Below are 17,418 nucleotides of genomic sequence, written 5' to 3'. Positions count from 1 at the left end.
GTGTCAGACAATTTTTGTAATTTTCTGGAACAATTTGACAATCCCTCCCACCTGCCTGAGAATGTGGGAAAAACAATCAGTTTTGAACGATCTTCTCCTTTTTTGTGATTTTATTTAGTGAAGTGATGTAACAGGTGTGGTAAGGACCCAGAAGCAGTACCACGGACACACGGAATAGTTGGAATGGAACTTTATTCCAGGAAGAACACACAACAGGTAAACAGTCCTGGATCTGCACACATGTAGAAATCCACTCGGTGGAACGCCAAGCCGTCAGGGGAGAAGGCAGACAGAACCCAGAGGAAGCAGAGGCAGAATCTCGTGGTCGAGGACAGAAGGCTGAGTGGTTCACCGGGGCAGAGGCAAGGCGGAGAAGTCCAAACAGGCAGAGTCGGTAACGGGAAACCAGTCAGAGGGTAAACGCTGGAAGGTCTGGCATAATGCGGAGAACGATCTGGCAGTGAGTGTGTGTGAGACTGGGGTCTAAATAGTAGGTGCAGCAGAGTGAGCAGGTGAGAGTGATGAGCTGATGAGGTGAGTGTGAGTAACAGGTGCACTGAATGAGCTGATGAGGTGAGTGAGAGATGGAGTCACAGGAGAGAAGGGGCAGAGCTGTGACAGGTGATGCATGAAGTGAGACACGTTTTCTCCTTTCTTTCTTTCAAATATTCTCAAAATATCTTGAACCATTATTTTCCCACAACTCAGTGGAACACCACGAGACGGTCTGACAGTGTTTACCGTTATCTCAATTATTGCATCAAGCCCCTCTCTATGATGGCAGGATCTTTGCCCTAAATGTGAAGCTGTGACAGGACAGGAGTAAGGGGGCTCAGTTAATCCTTGTATCTCCTTGAGTTAGAATAACAGCCGTGGTATGGTCACAAAATCCTGACAGTGACGAGAATGGGAGATAACACCATCAAACTGCCTGTCTGTCTGTCAATAAACACCAAAAGAAATAATCAGATCAACTGAGAATACAACATGTGGTATTGTGAGTGCCTGAGAGAGAGTGAGAGTGTATCCTTTTACGGGACATGAGAAGAATGTTGGCTTCATTTGAAGAACAGAAGTCTGTTTGATCACAACATAAAGCACCTCACCCACATGGAAACTTCTCTGTGGAAAGATGTCCACACAAACACTCTAACTGCACAGGGACAAACACACAGACCAAAGGAAAGCAATACATCCCTTACAGAGATGAGAAAGATCAATTAACTGATTGAAATCCATGTTTTTAATAGAAGTTGACATTCTCCCTCTCATCTCTGCTTTTTCTACATTTAGTCCTCACTTGCTTAAAATGCAATGATTCCTCCTCTCTTCCCCGTTAAGGTGAGTATGGTGTTCTTTCACCGCGGTCCAGGCTCTTCTAATTTACATGCCTGTCAGATAATCATTTTGATGATGAATTCATCTGACATATTAGCACCCTGCTTTTCTTCCGCACTGCTCAACATCTTTTTGGAAAGTGGCTTAAAATTTAAAAAAAATCAATCACAGCAACTTTTTGAAGTGGGCAGAGAGAGTTTGACCTTAGCTGTTTCCAATAGCGGTATTGAAGTTGGCTATCCTTATGCATGGAGATTGATGGTGGTGAGCATAATAAAGCAGTTTGCCGATGCCTCAGCGACTGTAGCTACGTCGTTGCTGGCAGAGAGTCATCGTCGACTCCCCAGGCAGACAAGCGTTATGCTCAATTTAGGGTTTACTTAGGCTCACTTCACATACAAATGAAGAAAAATATAAATCTACAGCAGCAAACAAGTCAAGTCATCAATAATGAAACAGGACTTTGTTGTGCTTGTTAGATCTGGATGCGAGTAATGCTTTTTTAAACACTTTGTGATGTCCTAACTGCTGAAATGAACACTCTACTTACCCAGTACAAATACACACATATTTACACATGACAGCTCCTTTCAAGCATTAGTGGCAATTTCAGCCTTTTATTTTGTATTAAATGCCCTTCATCTCAGCTCAGGTTGTGCAAACTGGTATGATCTTTTAAATCACTTCTTACAAACCACTTGCTTTTCAGGTGGCAATATTTGAAGGTTTATCTTCAAGTTTCACTCTACCCTTCTCCAGTCTTCTACTTCATATCCCCTTGGTCTTGTTTTCACAGTTTCATTTATATCTGATAACACTAATTTCACCAAATTCATTTCATCGTTGAGATCTGTGATCACAGTGGTGGGCCGTCAGGGCCTAAACAGAATCACTAAGTTATAGCTATTTTATAATTTAATAATTGTTCACAAATACACTACATGTGTTACAATTATTTTTCCCATTATCTTATTTTCTCATTGCACAGCTACTGTGCTCCTCAGTTGCTCTGCTTCCAGTGCAGCTTATTTTAAGTAGAGCTTTTATCCAATCAGATTTCACCTCTGTGTCTCTAGGTAAGAAGAGAGGCCTGCAGACTCACAAGTGAATCCATGTGCAGTTTAAGTGAATGGAGACGATATTGTTGATTGTCATAGTGTTCAACCAATCAGATCTTTAGTTTGACATGTTGGGCGTATTCTTTGACGTGTCAGAGATACCGAGGTAGTCTACAAGTACGTCAGCGTTAACGTGCAGGTGGCTCAGCATTAACATGCGGTGTGATCGGTCAGTGGGCTAGCGTGACTGTTGTGACGCTGAAGCAGCTAGCAGAAGTTAGTAGTAAGAGTTCAAGTTGAAAGATATGTAAGACGTTATGACATTGACATGACATTTTTAGCGTTTTGCTTGGTGTAGATTCTATTTTTTTTATCTAGCTGTGTTTCTTATAACACTCAACGGCTGAAGGAGGAGAAACGGATTTCTCAAGAAGGACATTTCCAGATCCCAACACCGATGTTCTGTACAACCGCGTCATTGAACTCTTTGTAACAAAGAAAGGAGGATGGACTTTGTCTTTAAGTGAACAGCAGCTTTGCTAAGTGAAGTGCTTTTGTGTTTTTACATCTGCAGTAGCATTACTACTGTGTTCATTTGTCTATGGTGTTGTTTTTATGATATGGTTAATATTGTTCCCTCTGATAATATTTGAATGGCTCGCGCTCTTCAGTTTGTGGTGGAATGCGTTTAAAAACAAGTATATACTGCTTTCCTCGTCTCCTTTTTCAAATCAAACGAACAGATGTGGCCTTGTTAAGTAATGGTTTAAAGGACTGGAAGCGCTTTTCTGAAAAAAAAAATGGTTGGAAAATGAAATATTGCAGCTAAGTTTGATGAAGTCTACAGGATAAGTGTCAGAGAGCAACAAATGCATGTTTAGTCATGTTCAGTTTGGTTCAGGATTAAGATGCGTCACTTTCAAACATTAAGTTAAACAAAATGTTGGAACCAATTAAGGAAAATATGTGATGGTGGGTGGGTGCTCTGTGAACATTGTATTATTCACACACATTTTCTATAGTGCTTTTTGGTAGAACAGGTACTATACATACAGTTGTAGTTTTTATTTCTCAGCTTCCATGAATTCTTTCCAGTGCAGCAGTTTTTGAATTATACATCATCGCCATCTCTCTTATCCGTGGCATCCACACAAGCTCTCTTCTATCTTTCCAGCTCTGTGCTTTAATCGCTGCTGTCTGAAAAATGTCTCCATTGTTCAGCCTGTTGTGTCCCATCTCATGGCGTTTGGTAAAGCCAGCTAACAGCAGAAATACTAAGTAAACAATGATATTGTTTTTATGCCATCCTTATCTCGACAAATGGAGCGAACCACATTTCATGCTGGTATGTTGTAGAGGTTTTCTGACATTTGGAACAGAACTCAGAAGGTCCGTGTTTACAGCGGCTCTCTATTTTACTGGTCTAGCCCTGATTTCTCATATTGTTAATCTCAGAGTCCATGCAGGGTGGCGCTGTGGCCCGGGGCGAGTCTTGGTTCACTAAAACAAGGAGCCTCATCGATAGGCCTCCCTGCCTTGCAGCATCGATAAAGACCTGAGTTGATAGATGGCCCCACCTGGTCAATACACAAACTGGAGACAAGCACACACACTAACACACACCTACCACCAGCAAGCCATGAACAAAGACAGTCAAGTTAAATAATGGCAGCTGGGTGTGAGGAGTGGGAGCTGCAGGGAAAGTGCTTTACCTGGAGCTTTTGTTTTAATATGCCTAAATCATGAGCTGATGTGTGATACATCTCCCTGTATGTAAGCACGCACACACACGCACACACACACACACACACACACACACACACACACACACACACACACACACACACAGCCATGCTCACACGCTAAGCTGGAGACGGCTTTGCCCTGCTGGGGTTTAAGGCAGAAAAGAGTGAGGAGGAATAGAGGCTGAGGGAAAAAGAGAGTTAGAGAGAGCCAGAGGCAGAGTGAGAGAGAGAGAGAGTGTTAAAGTCAGTGAACTTCCATCATCCATCAAAGTGACTGAAGCGCTGACACACTGAGACATCCCCAGATCCTTGTCGACAAATTGCACTGGTAAATGATTTCTCCTATCAGCTAAATCATACTATCCATCCCTCTCTCCCTCCATCCTTCCATCTATCTCTCTGCATCATCCACCCGCCTCTCTCTCTCTCTCTCTCTCTCTCTCTCTCTCTCTCTCTCTCAATCCTCCGTCTTTTCCTCATTGAGTTTATTTCCCTTTGGCTCAGTGGAGCGCAATGCTTGATGTCTGATGGACTCCAACTCTATATGTACATTAGGTACATGTATGATGCTCTCTCTCTCTCTCTCTCTCTCTCTCTCTCTCTTCATTTCAATTTTGCTTTATTGGCATGAAAGTTTAGAAACAGTATTGCCAAAGCATCAAACAAATGAATGAATTCTCTCTCTCTCTCTCTCTCTCTCTCTCTCTATTCTTTATCAGCCTACACAGCTCTGACTGTTGCAATTTTTACCCCAATCATGGAATGACTTGAGTTGCATCTTGTTGAAGGTGCATCTGCATGGTTTGCTTTACTGCACCAAACATGAGGAAGGGGTTCTTGCAGTTGAAAGAGATGACAAAGGCAGAACACCTCCAACAAGATCATTCAGTGTAGTATGATAAAAGGCAGGAGGCAGGGAATTTTATGGGAAAAGCGGTCTTAATGAATACAATTAAAAACACGGTGTACGCCAATGGTGCGAGACAGAAACCTCCAAACTGCAGTAACATAGATTAATTTTACTAAATGCTCCATCAGGCACTTTTAACGGCAGAATAAATGAATCCCAGCATGTAAGAAGTGTTAGTGTGTGTCCATATGCAGTATCTAATACATGACTCAGATAGAAGGAAAGACGTTTTGGATGGTACGACCCGTGAGACCTTAAACAGGGCAGAAGAAGCCAACATGTTGTGGGGAACAAAAGGCTAATTTACAGCAGGACGTAAATGTGAGTCAATGTGAGAGAGCATTACAGAGAAAAATAACAGGTTCATTCATTGCAGGGTAATTAAAAAGTTCTCTCTCTCTCTCTCTCACACACACACATATGCTTGCACAGCAGGAGTGTGTCTAATATTGATTCCCTTCTCTTCAACTATTTTCCAAAGTAGCCTGGGGCTTCTCTCCACCCCTACTAACCATTACCCAAGCTTTCTGCTGGGCAGACGTGCTTCAGAACCCCCTCCGCCTACACCCCTGGAGCTACACCGCCCTGTGTGTATCTGTGTATGTGTGCAGGGTGTGATACATTGTGATGATCTTAGAGTAAGAGGTGGAGTTGGGAGAGATGTGATACAGAATGCACTGGAGTCAAAATGAAGCTGAGAACTCACTTAAGTTGAAGACACACACCGTTACTATCACAAATAATACAGACTATTCTGCATTTGTGTGTGTGTGGGTGTGTGAGTGTGTGTGTGTGTGTGTGTGTGATACAGCCGGTGTGACACTGGCTGGGTCCTTTACACTCCCATCACCACAGCTTTATTGTTCCAGGTTGACAGAGACAACTAATGAAGATTGGGGCCGAGAGCCACTGAGGCCAATCAGCCAGCGACATTCAAACACACACACACACCCACACACACACACACACACACACGCACCCGCACACACGCACCCACCCACACACGCACCCACACACACGCACCCACCTACACACGCACCCACACACACACACACAGACACACACACACACGCACCCACCCACACACGCACCCACACACACACACACACACACACACGCGCGCGCACGCACCCACACACGCGCACACACGCATACACACACGCACGCACGCACGCACACACACACACACACACACACACACACACACACACACACACACACACACACACACACCCACACACACACACATTTTAAGCCATATCACTACCAAAAAGAACGTCTTGTCATACAACCTCATACATAGACAGAAAAGAAATTAAATGTACACTTCAAAAGACACAACGTCCACCTCCAAACCCTCAGCTTCAAAGGGTCCGGGTCTCTTTTGTTGAATGTATAAGAAAGCACATACATTCTCAGGCAGACTGCAGTCTTTTGGCTTATGCAGCTTTTTTGGCCAGACTGTGTAAACATGCCAGAAACTTGCTGCTTTAGGGGGCGATTAATATTGATGTGCACTGCAGACATCAGACAAGAAAGAAGACAGAGGGAAAGAAGTAGATGGAGGGAGAGAAAGAAAGATGGGAGGAAAGGAGAGGCAGCACTCTCCCAGAATACTGCAGAGATGTTGTCAGTAAACAAAAAGTAACATCGTTGGCTGAGCTGGATTTCACTTTCATTAGGTTTAACATGTTTGTTGAAGACAAATGAGCCTTCTTTCCTTTAGCATGAGCCATGTTTTTTATAGAGTCTCTAATTTAAGTCCAACAACTCTTGTTAATCCGTACATCACTCCATGTGGTTCAGTCAGTGTGGTCCACCTCTGACATAATGGATATGATGGAGTTTGATTGATTTTCTATCATATGTTTAGGAAAAGACAGGTTAATGCAACTCATTGCTGTCAGAATGTGATGGGACTAGCATCACATCTGTGGTCACCTCACCTCACTGATCTCAGCCAGGTATAAATGACTTCTGTACAGTTTTTAACAAGAAAAAGACAAAGCATCACATAACTGTCCAAATGCTGTTCCCCAAGTTTTTCACATTGACAAGAATATATTCGTTGGGAAACAAAATAATATAGAAACTCAGCAACTTTAGTATAAAAATATCCCTATCGACGACGACACTCCATGTCAGTGTAGCTGCACCAAGTGGGACGCAGTTCAGTGCAGTGTGAGTTGGACACCCAGGTCCCACTAGATACAACAGTTTCATATCAGCCTTCTATGAAGCTTAAACGCACACTTTTTGGTGGATAACGTGAAACAACTCGTGAGGTTTAGGCAACAAAACTACTTGGATATGGTCAGAAAAAAGATCATAATTTGGTTTCATATACAGTGTGTGCACAATTATTAGGCAAGTTGTATTTTTGAGGATGGAGGATTCATTTTATTATTGAACAACTACAGTGCTCTGAGTCAATCCAACATGTTAATAAACCTCAAACCTGAATATTTAAAGGTTTTGGCTTTCTAAAGAGAGTATCTATGTGTGCACAATTATTATTACTAAATGAAAAACGAAAATGTTCCCATCTCACTTGTTTATTTTCATCTTTTAAAGTGGGAATAATAAACAAACAACTACAAATTTACAAATAAACATTTCTGATATTTCAAAATAAAATCTGTGACCAATATAGCCCCCCTTCTTTTCAAGAACTGTAATAAGCCTTCATCCATGGATTCTGTCACTGTCTTGATCTGTTGACGATCCAGGGGATGGAATGGCCTGCAGCAGGCCTGACCTCAACCCCATTGAACACTTGTGGGATCAGCTGTTCGTGCCAGAGTGACCAACACAACCACGTTGGCTGACTTGCGACAAATGCATTTTGAAGAATGGGATGCCATTTCAGACGAGTACAGTGCCAACATCTTTTCCTTGTGACTGGGTTTTTTATTCTACTGCTTTGCAGGCGGCCGTAGCTCAGAGGTGGAGCGGGTAGTCCTCTAATCAGAAGATCAGTATTAATGTCCGACTCCATGTCCAAGTGTCCTTGGGCAAGATACTGGACCCCAAATTGCTCCCGAAGGCTGTGGATGAGTGATTCCTAAACATGGAATGTGTGGCTCTCCCTCTTTTGCTTTTGAAATCTTGATTCAAGATCATCTCACTGACTTATTTTTAGCATTCATCCAAATCCCTCTGTGACATCATCATCAAACTAAATGTGCTCATTTATCATCATGTGACCTATAGTAGAAGTATGAACAGGTGGTCATATGTGGTATTGTACAGAGTTATAATGTGACCGCAGTTAGTTTCATACTGCAACTGCTGATGAACACAATGAGATGTGATACAAAGTTGTGAAAAAAACTGATGTTTTTTGTCCAACCGTAGAAATTGTTTATTGGCCCAGTCGCATACAACAACTTTCAACCCTCATTTGCTCAGACGGCAGCAGCCATTAAGTTCACCAGAGCTGCAGCCTCCCTCTCTCTTCTTGTCTTCTTGTGTCTACATTGGACACAGAGGAGGCTGCAGAAGTCTGAAAGTACTAGTATGTCAAACAGCTTCACCTCAGAGGTATCAGGGCTTTCCATTGTCCTATTTCTCACTGCTGCTGAAGCTTCATCTGCTCACAGTCAAGCGTGTCCTTGAGCATCACAAAGTGCAGAAAGCAGGAGATTAGTGTGATTTTGATTTGCCTTCTACAAGATATATGCTCCAGTTAGCCAAAGACATAGACTTAGTGTGTGGACTGAAACATATGTAGCAATAGGAACACGTGTTCCAGCAGAAAAGAATTACTGAAAATGCTGAATAACAATTTGTAAAACAGTGCCAGTGAGAACTAGGGATGGGTATCGTTTGGCTTTTTTCCGATACCGGTGCTAAAAACGATACTTTTAAAACGATACCGGTGCCTAAACGGTGCCTGAAAAAAAAGGACAAAACGACGATTGACGACATTAAAGAAAGGCTTTTTTTATTGCCAAGGCAAATTCTTTTCTTCAAATTGAACAATATATTTAACTGTTTAAAGTATACTATAAATATTAGTGCTGGGTAACGATTACTATTTTTAATTGCGATTAATCTCATTGTTATGGCAAAGTTCAATAATTAATTCAAAGGTAGTGTATTGTGCACTTTTATTTTAAAAGTACTGCTATATGAACAAAAGGGCAATAACATTTGGTTTGCAAACACTTAAAACAAATAAGGTTCTTTTTAACAGCAGTATTCCCTTTACACAGTAGCAGTTATATCTCTTCACTATCTGTGCTCAGTGTGTGACGTCATGTGAAACGTTCCACTGCTGTGCAACATGAATAACATGTTTCAGCACGTTTCATCTAAATGTGTCTTGTGTTTTCATGACAGTCAGAGCATGTGAATGCAGCTCTACTGTTCATCAATATAATGCTGTAACTCAGAGGTGATGATGGTTACCCAGCGATCAAAGAATAAAGACACACTTACGAACAATGTAGGTGTATTTTCCCTTTAACTCACGAGATGCAGGTAGCATGTTTTATACTTAATGTGAATATAATTCATACTTTGTTGGCATCTTATTCTGAAAACCGGATGTTCGTCTGAAGAAACCGGATGCTGTCTCAAGTTAATCTTTCCGCTAACTTTCAAAGTCCTTCGCTCGCTCCCGATCTGTGCCATATTGGCACCGGTTTTCGGTACCCAACCCTAGTGGGGACTGGACTTCAGGGGCCTGGTGATCTAAATGCTTGAACCATATTCAATCTTTATGAAGTTCTGGAGAAAAATGCTCAAACTTAACAAGACCACCAATAGAAAAAAATAAAAACGATACAGGTGAAACTCAGTTTTCAGCTCCCCTTCACTTTCTTTTCTGCTTTGTCTCATTTATTGTCTTGCCTTGACAATGGCCTTTTAATAATGTGTATTAAGTAGTGCAGTCTGTTCTCCCATCAGCCTGACTGTTATTTCATTCGGGTACCGTTAGACCCAGTTTTCACAAGACTGGGTCCTTCCACAGAGAGGACCGTTGCAACAACACCGCCATCTATAAGTCTGACGGACACAATAAATCGGCCTCCAAACAGCAGCCGGAGGAAAAGTTCTAGTTACCTGTGCGCGCACACACACACACACACACACACACACACCACTCATCTATTACCAAGCTAAGCACGCCTCACTGGTCATATAATCATTAGATAACATTACATTGAAAATATACTGTCATAATATATTGTGCAGCGTGGAATAGCCTCCATCTGTTCGCAGCATAATACAGTCATGAAGTTAAACCCTCCCCTGCTAAATATACGCTAATTCTCTATTTGCTTTAATTACGGGGGAATGTGCAAGCTGCCTACGCAGAGCAGAGAAGAAACAGGGAAGACAGATGAAAACGGAGCAGCACAGGTCGCTAAGGAGGAAACAAACACAATATGTATTATTCCAGTGTGACTAACTAAATATTAGCCAACACACACGCACCGCTTTAACTCTGCATCATCATCATGATCATCATCATCAACATGAGAGCGGACACGGCTCAGCCAACCCGCTGGCTTCACCCCGAGAGTACTTTCCTACTATGAATGCCAGTGTGTGTGACAGTGACCCAGTCCCTGTGAGTGAGTTATGCATGAGTGTGAGACGCGCTCACACACACACACACACACACACACACACACACACACACACACACACACACAACACTGACAGAGAGGCAACGGAATCTAATTTAACACTCGGCTGAGCAGAGATTGGCCGACACTCCCAGTCCCTCACCGGCCAAGCAGGGACACTCCACGACCCAACTCCTCTGTTCTCTGTGTGTGTGTGTGTGTGTGTGTGTGTGCGAGGATAGCTGTAGAACAAGAAAGCCAGCAAGTGAGGGAATGAGAAAGAGGGAGCGAGTGAGAGAGAGAAATCATGTTCATGGAGGAGTAGAGCATGGAGGCTGGTGGAGAGCAGGGACTGCTTAGAATTCAGAGTGTGTCGCAGGTCCGCTGGCTGCCAGCTCCCTCCAGGCCTGCTACATGATATTCACTAACCCCCGTAACAATGGCAAACATATGTAAATCGGCCTGTGTCCCCGATTCAATCAGACCCCGGCACAAAGCCACCAACACCGGCGGCACACCCGACGGAAGAAGACACGTTCAGACTCGTAAAAATGAAGGGGTAGTGCTTGAGTGTGAGTGTGAGTGTGAGTGTGAGTGTGTGTGTGTGTGTGTGTGTGTGTGTGTGTGTGTGACTATATTCAGGCCCACTCTCTATAAACGTCTTACAATATTTTTTTAAGTATTTGAAAAATCAAGTAATATGATGTGCAGTTAGTGTCATTTCTTCCTGATTCCTATTTTCGCAAGTCATTTTAAAAACATCCAGGATGAAAGGCTCATTTTCTAAAGCCATTTGCTTTGTACATTTTTCCCCCGACAGAAACTATTGGTGTAAAGGAATCAAAGTAAGATTTCTTTGGATCATTCTTATGAGCACATATTGCACAGCAGGCTGCTAGCATAGGCAGATGCTAGTGCCAGTAAATGAACAGCTGGGAGAGAAGGAGCCTTTAATATGAAAATATTGTACAACTTAGTGATCCTGCATGTTTTAGCCACAGATTGTATGAAATATAGACGTAGTATCCGTGACGTCAACCACAGGTTTCTCAAGAGCCGTTGTGAAGCTCAACGCGGCTCCGGCCGTTGCCGTCTTGGCAGTGCCGGTCTGCCTCCCATGAATCCAAAGATGGGCGACATTAGACAGCACCCACCTGTCACTCAAGACTGCCACGCCCTTAATTATGCTTAACTTTCAGCCTTCAGCTCATTGAAACGGGTGAGAGCCCCGGATCTTAGCTGTAAAGCCCAAAACAGTTTTTTCTCTCACATTTGTAAATACTTTCAGCATCATCGTTGAATATTTACCCAGAAGGCCTCAGGAAGGCCCAGCAGACATGAAGAACAATATGCAGTCATCACTTATGTGATGTTACGCCCATGTCGAAGAAAAAGGACTCAATGATATAGCAGATAAACAACTTGTTACAATAGCTTTCACACACACACACTCACACTGTATGTCTCTGATCTCATTATGAGGAGGCGGTGGGAATCAGCAGGGCCCTAAGTGTATCATGATCAGAGATAACGGCAGCTGGATAACTGTTAGCAATCTACAGCTTCCCTTCGGGACTCAACCAGATATCATCAGCCCTCATGAGCCACCGCTCTCATCTCCGTAATGACTGGCCTCATTCTGTGTGGATCTGTGTGCGTGTGCTCAGGTAAATTGAAATGCTACTGTTATTTGTTTGCATTTGGATTCCCTTTTTTTCTCTGTCTGTGTTTTAATAAGTGAAGAAGCCTCAGGGGTATCAGACCACAGGATAGCATCAGCTGAGCTGCCACACACGTGCATACATACTGTATTGACTATCAGCCATGGCCACTGAAAACCATTAGGCTAAATGACTCCAACCTGGCTGTGGAGATAGGCTGTGTCCGGCTCAAATGAGAGGGCCTTGGACAGGGGGCTGTATCGATAGGGAACAATGGAGGCAATGCTGATACAGTTGAATAAGAGAGCAAGGGGAGAAATCGAGCCCTCTGAATTGCAAACGTTCAATCGAAGGTGGATAAGGACAAGGAGTAGCTAATCTGTGTTTTCATTTGGAAAGAATGAGTGAGAGAAGCTGTGCCGCTGGGATCTCTCACAAAGACAGTAACGACGTTCCCGTAAATGAAAATGATATTTTGGCGCTAAGTGCGTTTCTAACCGTGATTGTTTGACTGATCGTGTTTCTTGAACTGTCAGGCTTTTCGTGTTTGTGATTTAGTCGCCTGTTCCCATAAAGTGGGAGCCTTATGAAATTGCTGCTCCCAGCCGGAGGCCCTTTGGCTGACAACCAGCTGGGAACATTTCCCCCGCCGGGCTGTGGTGCTCAGGGAGAGTCTCCCTTTAAACAAAATCATATACAATTTGTGAAAGGCAGTGTAGTTTTTTTGTGTTTGTGTAAAAACACATTTGTGTTGCGGTTCACACACTCGCATTTATTTCTTATATATCATTCATTTCCCACCTGTATAGATTTGGACTATAACCTATACTTTACGTCAGCTAATGCATAAAACATCAGTGTAATATTTTCATGATCTTATATTAATAGCAAGCGCTTTTTCTCTGTGTTCGAAGCACATTTCCTCAAACAAATCGTATACGATCACAACAGCTGATTCCAGGCTCACTGGGGAACTGAACATGTGCAGAATTAAAAGCACCTCAGCTACCATAATCACTGCTCCCCCTGGTGGTCAGATGAAGCATCTAACCACTAGTTTACACGTATGGTGTTGAGGGGCATTACGAGGCCACGACATCATCGTTTAATTCATTTAATTCTAGACAAGCACCCAGTGGAGATCAGCCAAGGATCTGCCTGGGCCTTGGCACGGACCTTATTATTATTATTGGGAATGATAGATAAAACTATATAAATAAGTTCTGGAAATTCTAAATTCTATAAATTCGTTCTCTCCAGGGGTATTAGCGAAATGAAAAAGTTATTTTGTCACACTGTGTGCTTCTAGTCCAAGAGGATTTGAGGTTGAAGCTGGCCTATAGACCTCTTTAGTAGTCCTTTCCTTTAATGGAGAGAGAAGCCCTGCTAAATGTTTGATGATTTAAGACTGTTTCATTGTAAAAGGAACCGGAGCAGAGTGATAACAACACTACATTATTCATACGGACCCTCTATCACTGCACGCTTTCTGTCTGAGGCAGAGAGAGTCTGTGAGACAGAGGAAGAGACAGGACGGAGAGACAGGATGGAGAGAGACTGATGGAGAGTGGGAGAGACTGGGGACACACAGAGAGAGACAAAGAGCTTGGGGGGGCAGGGAGACTGACAGGGACAGCATTCCACTTCGACTTACAAATGAACAATCGATGCAGGAATCAAAACACATCAATATCACAGACCCAAACTAAACTCCTGAAGCACCTACAAACAGAGAGACGTTTTCTTGCAACAAGTGCACAGAAGACCAAAGCACCTGGGTCTGTTCTGGAGGACTGTTCTATCATTTGGTTAGTAAATATGGAAAAAGGTAAACTTCTAATTCACATGCTGTCACCCCAATATGTATCAAGGAGTAACTGAAGGACTTGTGAGTGACTGTACTGCATTCACCTGACAGAGCTTTGTTCCACTAACATTCTGCTTTATCTTATCATCAAATGTTTGTGTTAGAGATGTTAGTCCAGATCAGTGTGTACCTGACCCCAGTGTCCTGAGAAGAGGCCTAATAAAAAAACACATGTGCATGAATAACCCCATGGGTGTGTATGGGCTTTGTAGCTGAGGTAAGAAAATGAGTTCAGCTAATGTTTTGACAATCACAAATGACGTCCAACAGTGTAAATCTATAAAATCTAAAAAAACCTCTCTACCACTACAATCAGAATGATTTGATGACAATGGGATTTCAATAACCACACTGAGTCAATATCTAAATAGCCATTACCAGCTCAGTGATCTGACAACGACAAGATCAAAATGATAGCTTGGCAGCTAACAAGAGGCTAGGCCCTTTGCAGCTGAATAGAGCAGAGGAAAAGGATGCCCTCGCTCCCTGATGAGACTTCTATAATTGGATGTACTGGCCCGCATCTGTGTTCCACCCTGTGGTTCCCACCAATCCATGTGCTTGATCAATGGGCCTGCCCCGCTGGGTGCTGCTGGATATGCTAATCAATTAACAATCTTGGCGCAAAGAGAGAGGGGATAGGCATGCAAATGAGGGAATCCAAGTCAAACTGCCACATGGGAACCTGAGACCTGATCAATTTATCAATGGCCACATTTTGTTTGGTTCTTTACTGAAGGCCATGATGATTGGGCTGGGCTGGGTTGGGTTATATTGATTTTAGTTGAGAGCAAGCATAAGAGAGTATATAGGAAATCATACCTGCACCAAACATAAACCATCTCCGCCCACATGGCCTTTCAGCATTATTTGCGAAAATGATTTCCGTCCATACTATCGTCTGAAGACGGATATCACGTGACTATTCACGTACACCGGGCATGCGGGTGGGTGACGGTGTAAACAAGAAGTAGATTGGTTTCTTAGTTACAGAGAAATACGACAGAGTATTATCGTAGTCTTTAATTATGAAAGCTAGAGCTTGATACTAAATCAAATCTTTCTCTATAAACTCAAACAGACACATTTCTGTCAAAAAACAAGTTTTATTTTTCAAAAATAGTTATAATGCTGCAGGTCTTGCTCTATCTCTCTCTCTCTCTCTCACACACACACACACACACACATCAAATTTAAAATGAACACTTACAAATCAAAGTTTACTAGCTTAAGGTCCATAAATGGTCAACACACGTCTCACTGGTTTCCTCGTTGTTTCTGTCCTGGAGAGCAATTCATGTTTTGTTCCTTTATAGTTTATGTGTGCTTCACAAAAGTGTGCATCTAAATAACTTCTTAATTATTTACTTACTCTTTATAAATGATGTTATTAATCATCTACAACTCCTTAATAATTGATTTGTAATATATATAATGCTTAATTTACAAATGGGGAATCCATCATTCATAAAGTATGAAAACACAATCATGAAACACATAATAGACGAGCTTATTAATCAAGAATAAAACATTTATAACTGTTGTTAGGAATTACATACTGAGTGTTAATGTAGGAATAATGCTTTATAAATGATGAATTAAGTGTTTACGCATGCTTAACTAATGCTTCATGCATTAGTTAAGCATGCATATAGTTATTATAAAGTGTTACCCTTTCTTTCTACAAAATGTGCACAAAGCAACTATGCTAAAAATACAATTATATAAAGATTGTGGTAACAGCAAACAAAGCAACAATCTGACCAACTTACTTTCTGCTTCACTATAGAAATAGGGCACAGTGCTTCCTGAAGTGACGGACATGCATTGTGCACAGCAAAGTTCCCTTTACATTAAGTTAAGCTTTACTATGGATGCCCTTCAGGAGAACTCTCCTCCTGTTCAGGAGCAGCAGGCAGACACCGTGCAGCACCTGGGCCTCCAACGATGAGGCAGCTTTGCTTAAAGGCAACAGCAGGAGGACTCCTACATATGCACTTTTGTTGTGGGTGAGTTCCACTCAATACGGACTGCAAATGAAAGTAATAACTACTGAATTACTGTAACACGCTAAATTTGATGTTGATGAATCGTAAATGAATGGCTTGTAGGTGCATGTTCTGTTGAGACGAGCACATATGTTGCAAAGAAAGCATATGCAATAAAAGGAAATAGCACACACAGCACACAGGAAAACACTTAGAGGGACACACACACACACACACACACACACACACATAGTGCAAAAGGTCTCTTACTGCATCACAGAAGAGATGGCAGGTACCTGGCACAGTAAATAAAAATACAATTTCCCAAAGTCCTGCAACCCCCCGCACTCCCCTTCCCCACCATACACCCTCACACACACACACACACACACACACACACACACACACACACACACACACACACACACACACTCACACTTCACCCCTTCATCTTCCCATTGCTCAATTCCTCCAGAATGGCCCTATAGTTTCCTGTAATAAAGGGGGAGTGAGATGCCTATTTAATCTCCATGCCATTCCCTAGTCCGCTCCCCAAAGCCAGCCTGTCACACACACAGTGTTTTATTACACACACCAGAGAAAGGTTGGAGAGTGAAGGGAGGAAGACGGGAAATGAAAGAACAGAAGCCACGAAAGTCAAGGACGACAAACAGGCAAACCTTTCTCTGAGGACCGCTCTGCATTGACTTTGTTTTGTGATATGTTTATGTTGAAACATAGGATCAGATCAATGAGGGCAGGACTGATTGAGATTTCTGTTTTTCATTGTCCTCTCCCCGTTTCCTCCCGGGTATTTTCCCTGATTTATGAAAACAGATCTTTCCTTATCGTTATCAGAACCTGTGTCTGGCGCTGCACAGTGTGTATGAGCCCTATGTGTCTAAAAGTTTGTTTCCACCCGGACAACAACACATTCACTTGATGTGAAAGAGAGCTTGTCTGGCTGCAGAGCATTGGTTTTCTAACTACACTGAGCATTTGGGCCACAGAGGGCAGTGAATGAATGAATGAATGAAAACTGATTGATATGCTGCTGCAGTGTACTTGTTGTTTGGTTATTCCAGGATCCCTTTGGGGAAGCTCCCTGGGCCGTAGAGAGTGACCAACAATTTCACCTCACATCACTATGGTTCCCTAGAATGGCTTCTGAATAGTAGATAAGAAGCACTCATATGTTTTCTATCACCACTAGTATCTGTGCACTTGCTCACTTGTTTAAAGCCCCTCTGTGTAGGGTTGGGAACAATGTGA

General features: G+C 42.6%; 1 protein-coding gene across 1 annotated transcript in view; it reads right to left on the bottom strand.

Annotated features, from left to right (window-relative positions):
• rbfox3a (RNA binding fox-1 homolog 3a) overlaps positions 1-17,418 on the bottom strand; it is a gene marked incomplete at its 3' end in the record, with an annotated part of 264,455 nt that overhangs the window by 52,325 nt on the left and 194,712 nt on the right. The window lies entirely within an intron of this gene.

The sequence above is a fragment of the Pholis gunnellus genome, assembly GCF_910591455.1.
Source record: "Pholis gunnellus genome assembly, chromosome: 21".
Taxonomy (NCBI): domain Eukaryota; kingdom Metazoa; phylum Chordata; class Actinopteri; order Perciformes; family Pholidae; genus Pholis; species Pholis gunnellus.
Note: the sequence above shows the minus strand (reverse complement) of the source record. Positions and strands in the feature narration are given on the sequence as shown.